A 12,012-nucleotide genomic window follows, 5' to 3' on the forward strand; every position below is an offset into this window, starting at 1 on the left:
GCGATGACATGATTACGACCTGATCCAGGACATGATGACTAGACGACTAACTACGCACGGTATATATACAAAAAGTCACATATACAACTGTATAGAGAATGATAGAATCTGAATGTTTACATCTTCTGTACGATCCACTCGCATCAAATATCATGTCAGTTATGCTGCTCCACGGATATTTACACTACTTTGATGGCAACGTCGCTGTCAAACATCGGCATCGTCCAACTCTGTTCAGGGATCAAATTATCTCGGTTCATCTCACCACCCCGATAATATGGAAAAGCGGCTAATCAAGGCTCTTTCGACAGCATACCTTTGAAACAAAGCAAAACAGACGGAGGAATCAGCAACCCCTAAATCTTAGGAAATCCATTGAGGCTGGACAAACACACATGCGATACCAGAATCACAAGATGATGTACTAGTCACAAGTGATCTATGCGTCCATAGGAAGATATGGATATTACAGATTGATCCGCCCGGCCGACACCGTTTGTGCGACTCGAGGCAGACAGACACGAAGAGATCACCAGTGGCGGCACTCAACAGCTGACTCTCGTACCACCGTTACAATATGAGCTCAGACAAACTCAAACTATCCGTCTCACCAGCCGACCCGAGCCGCAGTGATAAGGCGGGAACAGGAAATTACGTTGTCTGTGCGAAAGGCTGTCCTCATACGTGGAGAAGATCAGAATCGAGACACGAACTGGAGGACAATGCTGCATGGTCTCTGGCTCGAAGCATGTGTTTGAACTCCAGCAAATGAGTGCTAGCACTGATGGAGGGTGTGATAAGAAACCAGTGCATGCATATGAAGCTGATGGTCAACTCATCATACCTCCGCTCAGTACGGAGTACGGTCCTTATGTTCTAACTGCTAAGAGCCTGGGGAGGAACAGACCTCCATAATGATCACCCAACTGAGTTCCTTCCTCTCCTACAGGCTTCCGGCGAGAAAAGCGCAACTACCGGGTAGGAATTTGGCGAGTAACTGCTCCGATCTTGGTACCAGAAGCCAGAAGCATCTGGGATACGTGACCTGATTTGGATGCAAGCGGTCGGACATCGAAGCGCATACTTCGTCCCCCTCACACCTGCACATCAGGTACTTGGAGAGAGGCACAACAACCGATTCGATGGAAGTCAAACAGGCCTGAACTAGGAGCGACGGATGCAGTACATCTATATCACCGATCGACTACATTGGATGCAAGACAAGTGCGTGTGAGAATCACTGAGAATTCATATCGCGCAAGCCACGATGATCAACCAGACATGATTGGGCCATACCTACTTCGTCTTACTCTCTGGATTTTCCTGGTCGTAAGCCCTTCGGACATTTCCGTGGCGGGATCGACCACGAAATAAAGGCTGCATGGCACTAAATTTCGTGCCAGTTCTTTTTCGGGGTTTTTGCATACCAATAAAGAAGATGATTTTTTCTGGCGACAACGGTTGGGCTCCAAGTCGGTGTATGGCTACTGGCCAGCGGCCACCGCAACTCGTTTGCTGGGAGTTAAAAAAGATGCGTCGCAAACTCTGATCGGGATTATTTCCGTCTCACACCGTTTTGTTTTTATCAAGCCTGATCAACACGCCAGTGGCCTCGATGGGGGTGCGGGGATGGAAGGGTTGATTGGTGCGATATTCTACGAGCACAACTGGTCGTTTGGACTGTCAACCTTGGCTAAAGCTGAGCACAACTTCATTTGAAGAAGTGGATACGCGGTGACCTTGATATGATTTCATCCAAGGTCAGGTTCAACTTATCAAGTCTTTGTGGGGACAACTGACTCGGCGCTAGGAATGTATACAAAGGAGATTCGAAGAGTGTCGGCCGTGGGAGATAGTAGTATCACTATCCACTCGTTGTAACATCATGTAACCTCCCATGAAGCCTTTTTTTTTTTTTTTTTTTTTTGATAATCGTTCCTAGCTCCAGCCAAGGCTGATCATTCTCCGATCTACCACGGGACCGTCAGGCGAATCAAAACCGCGACGGAGAGGAGTTTCCAATTCACGAATATCGGTCAGCAATGTGGTTTGCAGATTGCCAGCGGCTAGCGTGGCCACAGACCGCCAGCCACGCATGCGGCCATCCTGGTCGCTTATCACAAAGTCGCAGACGGAGGCGGATGATCTGTCATGATGTGGCTCTTGAATATGTGGCCTAGTTACCTCGGAAGAGAGCCAGGGTATGTCTCTGTGACGGTGTCCGACCTAAGCTGACCAGGTGATATGTATCGCATGCGCGCTGTGGGAGGACCGGTCCATGTGGGTGGATTTGCGATCAAAGCTGTTGGAAATTGTATCCTATCTTCGAAACTGCAATTGCACGATGCTTGCCTGCCTGAGAATCTGATCAGACTCATGAGTGGGAAGAAGCGACATACGTATATCCTCTCAGACCGAACGTTCAACGGCTCTACAGGTGCAAGCCAGCCTGGTAACCTGTTACTGCGGTCTGTGCTGTCATATTGCCATGCTTCCCTCGGGAGGCGATATCCATCCTCCATAGCCTTAGACGGCCGACGCTTATCCTGGGAAGCCATGGCATTGTCTGCCTATCGATAAGCGAGGGGTCATGCAGTTAGCACGAGGGGCAACAAGCCCAAATCACAACGGTGTGACCAATCTAATAATACCGAGATTGTGGTGCACTGGTCCAATAATGAGCGACAATACCCTGCATCCAAATGCAATGCAGTAGAAGTGCATGGCCACAACGCAATCACTACTGCATGGATGTATAGCAGCCTCGTAGGTTACTCCTCGCCCTATGACTCACAATTACAGCTATCGTTGGCATCATCAACGTTACCCAAGAACAACAGCTGCACAGAGGTGTCATAATCCAACTTGGATCAATTCCTGGGCACGGACTCCATGCACTGACATTGTAACTTCCAAGAACGCCTTCCGCCTGCAACACGGACCCTGGATCAGCAAACGCCGGAGGCGTAGCTCAAACAAGACTTTAAGAATTGACGCGCAGACAGGAACTCACAATGGCTGTCATTGTAACTTTGTTGCCAGCCTGCTTGTATAAACTGAATGCGACTTGCCATCATCCGAGTCTGTTACTTGTTTCGTATGAAGAGCATTGGATAATACCAGTAGAGTCGCAATCAGCTCAGGGAAGAGATTGGATGGCTGCTGCTCCGTGTCTAGCACTGAGTAAGTCCGTAGTTCGCTATTATTGACCAGGGTTGATTCCTGGTAGAACAGAGCAGTGAAGCATGTCAGGTTCTAGTCGTCTCATTCTCACCTCAGCACAAATAACCTACTTCCTACATTACAGCGGAAACTCCGGTAGATTAACCATCCTCGAGTACGAGTCAGGGTGTATCTATAACCCATCGATTCCAACATACGCGAACACTCGAAACCGCCGTCATGCGATCCTCATCACATCCCGCAATTTCCCATATGCACGACACCAAAAGTGATACTTCCTAGTTGCCTGTCCCATCTCCCAAAGGTACTGCCAAGTGAAGACCGTATACCTCATCAGGAACAGTCGACTCAGTAGCCAAGCAGACCAGCCCGGCGCCAACTTGGCCCCCAAGGATATTCTGTTCAGTGCTCACTTGACTTGAACATCCGAGGTCGCTGGCTTCTCCTGCCATCTGGAGCACAACTTGGCCTGGAGTTGATATCTCATGTCCGACCATACAGGAGTTGTCCCTATCTTGTGATATGTGGATGCATGAGGTTCTGCTCGTATTAGTAGACGCCGTGGCCAAGACACCATCGGACTGTTTCCAGGGCGTTTTGTGCTGCATGCACACATTCTTGCAGGCCATGTATGTATGAGGAAGCGACATCATTGGTATAGAGCTCATGGTTGATGAGCTATGCATGCATACCCTCTATAAAAGGAACAAATCATCTCATAGTATGAGATAGTTGTTGGTTATGGAGTCTCTACCTAGAGTAGGCTATATTTTGCTGTCAGATGGAAGTCAAACTAGTCCGTATAGGTTCGTTGCTTGATGATGGCAGCAACTCGTGATGCCACCCAGTTTAATTAAACCAGAACTGGATAACACCAGGCTTCGAAAGGTGGCGGGTTTCAGTGGAAGGACGAAGAAAGACAGCCTGGACATCATTTCTCTAATTTCCTTCGATATTAACCCTCAAATTAAGGCAATGAAATACGTAGCTTCATAATATCCAAGTCTTACAGGCACAACCGAGATGAAATTAGGATAAACTCAAACCCGGACGAAGGCAAAAAAAAAAAAAAAAAAAAAAATTAATAATCAAGAGTGGGTAACTAAAACAATATCCCAGGAAATAACCAGGATTACCTATGATGTACCCTTGTACGTTCCCAAATTGGTGATTGGTAAGAAACAAGGTACGGAGAGCAGGTCGCAGTCAAGTACCGGCTGTCGATCCTCGCCATATGGACCGGGCCTGCGGAGCTCTCGTTTGGCCTTCTAGTTGCAGTAGGTAAATCACTGGTAGCCTGATAACCGTTCTTAGGGTCGTCCTCGGCCACAAACCTTCTTCTGGAGATGTTTCTGGTTGATCCACAGCACATCACTAAGCCTCTTGAGGAAAGGTGCGTAATTGCCACGCCGGAGATCTGGTGGTCTTGCAGGAAGCAGACTATACCCGTTTGAGTAGTCGATACGATCAGTTTTTTTAGACTGGACGGGCATGATGTTACGTTGTAAGTTTAAAGTTGGGGGATGAACTTGGCAGTCTGACACGTAATGCCTGATATACTTTTCAATCCAAAGGATCCAAATTACAGTGAGAGCACCCCAGAAGCGAAATGAATCAAATGATACTAATTTCTGGACATTCTAGCGCAAGACTCAGGATCCCCCTTTCAATACGGAGGCGATACATTAGCATATGATACCTTACCCACCTTAGGCAGCCATGTCCGTACCGAAGATGGCAATACCCGCATAGTATCTTACCGCTAGTGCCGTATAGGTGGCTGATAGTGATCGGACAACCGTCATTTCGCTTCCAATGTGCTAGAATCATTCTAAGGCCGGAAGCTATGGCCAGACGCTGTCCCTTGATAATGATCAGCAAGAGCTTCCGTCCCATGTACTACTTTGTCCAGCTTCGGTTGGAGACTCGTAAAATCTTACGCAGTAAGGCGCTCATCAAGGAATGATGAAGGATTCAGGATTCTTCGTCAGAAGGCAGCGCAGAAAGTCAAGCCTGCAGGAAACAAAAAGAAAAATGAAGAAAAAGTAAAGTTAGCTTAAAAGTTTTTTTATCGTTTAAGTGGAATCTAACCTCCATGATATGATGCTTGGTGATTTGTCCATGGATATTTTTTGAATTCTACATAACATTTTCCCTTCCACTGTTGATCATATCATCCGCAGCAGTCATCGTTGTTTGTGGCATGTTGGCTCAAGGAAAATGCCTGATCATCTCGTGAGATTAAGAAGTCCCAGGTCCGATTTCTAGATGATTGATGATTGGCCCTAGCTAGACAAATGACTCGGAAGAAGCCAGTGGGGGATGGATTACATGATGCTTATGAATCCGAATCCTTCGGCTTACTACGTCCACACGGAGAAGTCAGGACTTGGCAGCCGACGACATCGTCCGGCAGAAAATCGGAATCGCAGTCAGATTTGCGCTCGGCCGCCCATAAATGCCCTACCCAGGAATACTGAAATGTGGACCTATCTCAATCTCCATGTCTAAGGTAGACTAGCGTTTGCCGTGGCTTGATTGGATGATCGCTTCAAGGATTAGCGCCTGATTCATACATCGTAGGTTGCGGTGTATGCAAGCGCCGCCACAAATAGCACTTTGCCCCGTTGTTATTTTGTTAATCACCCTCGGCTGTCAAGGATCTGTCTTAGAGCAACTGGAGAGATGGTGCTGGTTGGTCCTGCTGGCGGATATGTTGGTGACATGACTCGAGTTAACCTTAATTAATTGGATTGTCTAGTGTCTAATTAAGACAGTGGATGGATACGAAGTTAGCTGGGAGCATCGGCGCTTCCATATTGGCAAGTCTTAATGAGTCAGACGCGTAGTGATGATGGCTATTTCATTTCACGCCTGATCTGTCAATCGCCAACCGTTGGTTGTCCTCGGATTTTGAGAAGAAGCAAATAGTTATCAAGTGATCATCTCGAGGTGAACACATCAGGTGCCTAACTGTACCGAGTAAATTTCTATGTATAAATGATCGGCCGGGAGAGTTAAAAAGAAACTCATACTGGCATTACAGGGTGTTACAGAGGTGTGTAAGTATGGTAATGCAACTTTAACTCCAACCAGCCTCCTGATTACAATACAAAGTACGGAGTACATTGACTTCAACTGACACAGATGAACGTCATCAGGATGCAGTGATAGTGACGGTTTTATTGAATTGGGCCTGAGAGAAATGAAAATAGACGGTAAATGATGTCCCACATGCCTCTTGATCAGCACGGATGACCCCAAAGTGTGTCTGACTTTTCAGCTCCTTTACCATCAACCCACCCGCTGTGTAAGACTGTAAGATACACCGTACTAAGTATTACATGATTTACATGGATACAACAGACCACCGACCAGGATTGTCAGGAGGAAGGCGCCATGGGCCCATGACAAGCCTTGCATCGGCTTTGGTGCCAAACTCGGGAAGGCCCGAGCGACACCTGCAAGCGGACGTCTGCCACGTGAAGTGACCAGGGTCCAGACCCAGAGTGGAGTGAGTGGGCAGCTGCTATGCTAGCGGACCCCTTTTGTCTCAGAGGAGCTTAGCCCGTCCGGCGCCCGCTCCAGCAGTTCTCGCCTAAAGCTGGAGGCTAAAAGGGGCGCGACCGGCGGTTAGTGGCGCCATCTTACGTTGGTAGTCCTTTTCTTAGAGTTTCAAATCCAGAGTACTCCGTGGAACTATGAAGTAAGAATTTAAGTTTTTCCTTAGGTGAATGAACCGAGGTATGCTCCCGACGACCTAACCAATCAGCCGCATCTGGTGACATTTCAGACAATCTCGTTGTCTGGTCACCGTCTCAGGAGGCAGGCGGCTTTCTGATGCAGCTTAAAGTCGGGAATCACAGCTACGCTGAAAATGTGCGTGAATCTGTATTGTATTTTGTTTGTATGTGACTTATCATAAATGAGGCCGGTTGCCTGGCCACAGTACATAATAAGGATCTGCAGCCGTCTCCTTGAGTATTCATCGTGGCGGTCTGCAAACTGACCTGTACCTGAGATCGTTTGAGTAGCTACGCCACGCCGTGTTTCAGCTGGTATCTAGCAATTAGTGGCTCTCTTTTTACCCTACAGACGATCCAACACTACAGGCATGCTAGATATTCAAGACATAATAACCTTGGATAAAACTGTATGTACTAGACAACATGTACATAATCGCTGAGAGGGTCAGTTCCAGCATCAAGAAGTCACCCTCCATAACTCGAACTTGAGTTTTAAGTTGGTAAGATACATCACCAAACCTTGGCCGTACCACTCTGGTAGTTATCTCAAGGCAGATTCAGCCAAAACCATGTCGCACACCTGATTCCATGTGTAGGTTGTATCACCTTTGTGCAACGGAACTAATCACTTCTGAGAAAACGCAAGCGAGATCCTGCACATTCTTTCAGAGGGGCCAGTTGAAGCACAGACATTTCTGTCTGATCTGAGACGTTCAAGCCTCGAAGTGATGAGCTAGCTCACGCTATGAGGATCGACCCCATCCCGTATCCCCGTCTCGCGTGGCTAAATTGCGGAGCAACATGTGAACACTGTACACTTCGTACAGAGAGTATCTACAGTGTGCATACCAGCCTATCCGGACCTAAGGATGAAACTAAGCTGCCGTCGTGTTTTGAATTTGAACTATGATCCATGCATGCGGCGTGACCAAGTATGAAACTATGCAAAGCTTGGAAGGCCGAAGTTAGAAGAACTTTCATCATCCTGCGTTTGTTGCGTGGCACAGCTTGTTTTCAGTAAATTGCGTGGGGGGTAGAAACATGGCCGGCAAACCCGGCCAACTTCCGGCTATGTTCACGGAGTTCTCGGACTCGTCATCTAGTCGCATGAGGGGCGATAAATAGCAATAATGGTAGGGATAATGAATCGATAGTTTCAAGCATATCCCGATTCTACCGGCAAAACCTTATCATGAAAACAAGATGTCGACTGTCGACGCATGTGCATCAACAGCCTTGTAGCTCGAGGTGATGTGACTGATATTGCTTCAGAGAGGTGGAAAAATCGGTCACTCCAAGCCCGCCACTAGGCGCGTTGCGGTAGTTCACCCGAGTCTATTTGGGTGGACGTTGAAGGCTTTCGATGATCATCGCGCATCATCTCATGCTCATGTCAATCCCCCTTGGGCTCATGAGACTGTGTCCTTCCCAGGCGGCTTACTTCTTTTCCGCTTGACTTCTGAATAATGTCGCTTTTTGAGTGACTCCACCTGTGCGAACCCCCTTACTTCTACCATCATTATTTTTCAGCCAGACAAGAAAATCTCATAATGCGCAGCACCATCGTGGTCAGGATCTTCAGGAACCCAACAGTCAATCTGTTCTAATCCTGGACTCGTACCTGTGACATCCCGGTTTCGAGGGCGGGATAGCACAGTAGCTCCTGGATGAGTCGCAGAACTTCATACCTAATCGTGATGTCTTTTCACCCCTTGTTCCTTCGCTCCCCATTAGCATCGTCGTGTAATCGATTTTGCTATTATTTTTGGTCTTAGTGTCAGGAACGGCCATGGAGTTTGTGGAGTACTACATCTGTTTCCCCTTCCTCTTTCGTCGATGGATGAGTGTTTTGCCAGGAGTAACGGCCCACCACAATGATGTAAGCGAGGCTCATAGCTCCATACACTAATTGCAAGTCTTTGTATCACTATGAGGTAATACTTAGGTGTAACCGTACAAGAAGAGAATCGGTATCCAGAGGTACAGACTACAGAATCCTGACCTGGATGCTCGTATTCTGGAACCAGACCAATAATCATCGAGCTCCTAGTCAGGTACCTATCCCCATCGGATCGCGAAGCGAAGCCCTACTGAGTTGTTCAAACCCGTCTCCATGAAGAGATCGAATATGAGATTATTGCGATAGCTCTTTCGATTTGCCCATTACGTTCTGGAAGTTTTTGAACGAAGGTCGGAGTAAAGTCGGTCCAGACACAGTAGTACACGGTATGGATGTGTCGTGAATACATTATGCAGGGTGGTTTCGCCAACTCCTAACATTCACGCGACCATGTACCAGAGCTTTTATTTTTGTTGTGGTAGCTATGAGCTCCAGTCACTTGATTGAGGTCTCGCCAGGTTATGCAATTCTGAGTCCATGAATCGCCTGACTCTCTTGGGTAGTGTAACAAAGGCCTAGTCAGGCTAGACAGGCTAGACTATGGAGATCTCTATGGAATACCAAGGATCAGGGATAGAAGGTTTTATGGAACGAAACGATCAAACTTCCAATTTACTCCAGCATAGGACCTTAGGTACTAGCTATGTGGTGCTGAGACAATCTCCGGCCGAGGATCGCTAGTTAAGGTCTATTGTAGAGTATAGATTAGAATCCAAGACATTCTCGAAGGGAGAAGAATATCGTTTCCCAGAAGGAAATGATTCCCCGAAGACACTAGTTTCGATGGCCGAGGAGGTATGGCTTCTAGATATTCCATGAGACGATCTAGCGGATTGTCTATTAGGGGTTGGAACGGAGGATGTGGATATCAAACTGGAAATCTGGCAGGTGTTTTATGAGGAGCACAAAACGACAGGTAACTAGGAGACCTTCGCTTTCCGACGGATGATCCTCGGCTTCAGCAGGGAAATCAATAATGGAAGCTGGGAGTCGTACAAGACAACCAATAGTTGCGTGGATTATTATTATGCCTCAATGACATACGGATACCATATCTAATTCTACTACTACTTACAAGTGAGTACGGTAATAGCCACTGACTCAGACTGATTGACAGCACAGCTATGGACCAACGGGAACATAAACCGGATTTGTCTGAGCTGCATACAAGGGTGCAGGGGTATCCCACAGCCTCACACGTGACAAGGCAGATCAAGCAACCAGTAAATGGAGTTCCATGGACACAATCGGAAGATTAGTCTACTGCATAAAACACTGACGATGAGTTTTGACCTTTGAACACGAAATCATGCAACATTCGGGCTGCTGCAGACTGGTAGTCTGGTACATCCAGAGTCCATGATCCTCAAGTTCTCCGTACCCGTACTCCATCCTCCCAGAAGATCATCTGGTTCCAGAACAGTGATGATCTTCAGCTAAATTATTAGTAACAAGGCCAGTCGTCTCCATAACCCTTTTGGGTAGTTGGTTTCTTGGTTGTCGGCCGAGGCATTCCTGCACATGGAACCGGTAGAGCCAAGACATGGACCAGAGAACTCTCATACCACTCCATATACTACTTACTGTCTTTGTTTTGGATCCATGGACGATTATGATCTTTTCATAATAACGAACTCAGATCGAGAAAAATTACTTTCCCTTCAAAGAGCAAGCACCTGACGCTCTGGCGGTGGCTAACCAGTGTTTGGAATTGGATTAGACTTGCATTTTGATCGGTCGGCATCTGTTTACGGGAAGCAGATCGGGGGAACTTTTGAGTCCAGGATATACGGCTCTTCTGTCAGCATAGATGGTACCGACATGCGTCTACAGTAACGACTCGTCTTAAGGAGAATGACAACTGTTACGGCGTACGTTTGTGCGTATGACATATCAAAGCTGGTTCCCCTGCATGGGCGATCAGGGCTGCCAATATCCCCTCAGGTTCGATCAATGATGCAACAGTCAAGGAGGTGGCCTGTCTCTGGTCCTGTCATGTCTCATTTCTTCCGCTTTTCTTTTTCCTTTTGTTGGACAGTGCGGAAGGAATAGAGCCATCACCTTTCGGCCCCCTTGGAAAAAAGAAGCAAAAAGAATAAGTGATACGAGTCTGCTCTCGGATACGGAGGTAGATACGTAGTTACGTAGCTAAGGTACCTCACGGACCCACCTCGTCCAGGTTAGTAGCACAACAAGATTGACGCTCGTCCAAATTCCGCTTGAGATCATCTGGGTTTTTCGTTTTTCGTTGGTTGCCAGCGCCACGATAATCTCCGGTTCCGTCAAGACACTTAAGTCCTTATGTCTTTAGCCCCCAAGCGAAAAGGAGAAGGAAAATCGTTCAGAAATTCCCTTCTGGGTAGCTGGGGCTAGACTATCTCTGGATTAGACCTTGTTCTCCCATCGTGCTTGCCCGCAACTCCGTCATCCGCCCCCATGGACTTGGTTGGGGATGGGACTATCCAGGTTGATAGTGGCATCCAGAACGGAGATATTTCCCAACTAGGACAGATGTCTCCTGTCGCTTCGGTATATCAGTACTTTTTAATTTATTTTTATTTTTTTATTTTCTTTTACTTTTTCCCCGTTCATTTTATGCTTTGCTTTGTCTGCTCATTCCAGTTTCCTTCTCTCGGACGGCCTGATTGATATATTAGATCAAAATAAATCAAGAAGTATTAGGTTGACAACCAGCTAAACTCGCGGATGGGGAGGATAATCAAACTGGTGATCAAAGCATAATCCAAAGTTCGAATGCTGAAACAGTAACCTCTACGGCGAGCCCGAAGGCTAATCCCAACACGGCTGGTATCTTCACGACTGGAGCATGTCCGTCGACCGCCCAGACAAAAGGATCTACAGTCGATTACGATGATGATTTATCGGTTTTTATGATTGGAAATTGGGCCATGAGATCAATGCTCTCAGCAAACTGCCAACGCGTGATCGTGCGGCAACGATCAACCGTTTATGGGGCATGGGATCGTTGTGACAGGTAGAATATTCTGTCTCCAGGATCCACTTGGAGGGATCGCCTAGCGAGTCCATTCCAGTCTGATGGCGGCAATACGTAACTTGGATGGGCCGTGTACCGTTTACTGTTCTAGTCTCGCGCATAGGAGTACCTAGGATTTGCCATGATTTACCCCCAAAGTAAAATGATGATCGATGATTTGAATCTCA

Source organism: Aspergillus viridinutans (assembly GCF_018404265.1).
Source record: "Aspergillus viridinutans IFM 47045 DNA, scaffold_10, whole genome shotgun sequence".
NCBI classification, from domain to species: domain Eukaryota; kingdom Fungi; phylum Ascomycota; class Eurotiomycetes; order Eurotiales; family Aspergillaceae; genus Aspergillus; species Aspergillus viridinutans.